The sequence below is a fragment of the Tupaia chinensis genome, unplaced genomic scaffold, assembly GCF_000334495.1.
Source record: "Tupaia chinensis unplaced genomic scaffold, TupChi_1.0 Scaffold141173_1, whole genome shotgun sequence".
In the NCBI taxonomy this organism is placed as follows: domain Eukaryota; kingdom Metazoa; phylum Chordata; class Mammalia; order Scandentia; family Tupaiidae; genus Tupaia; species Tupaia belangeri.
The window spans coordinates 1478624-1478931 of record NW_006201036.1 but is presented as its reverse complement, the minus strand read 5'-3'; positions in this window follow the sequence as shown (position 1 = coordinate 1478931).

The window sequence follows — 308 nt, the reverse complement described above, 5'->3', positions numbered from 1 at the left end:
CCCCCCGCCCCCCCCCCGCCACAGTAGCATGAAACACTCCATTTCCTCACCCACTGCAAGGGCCACGGTCCAGGCCCTGTAACAGAAGACGGGTTAGCCAGAGGGAAGCACGCCAGCTTACCTAGGGGGACTTTATGTGACACAGGGACCTTCTGAAATGACCCAGCAAAGTGGGAGCCTGTGTGTTCATGCTGCTGGGCGAGTGCTGAGCGCAGTCACATGGAGGTCTGATTGGACGGAGCAGGTGCGGCCTCATGGCAGTCGGCAGGTGGGGCATGGCCAGGCCTGTGTGTTCAGATGGTCCTGTG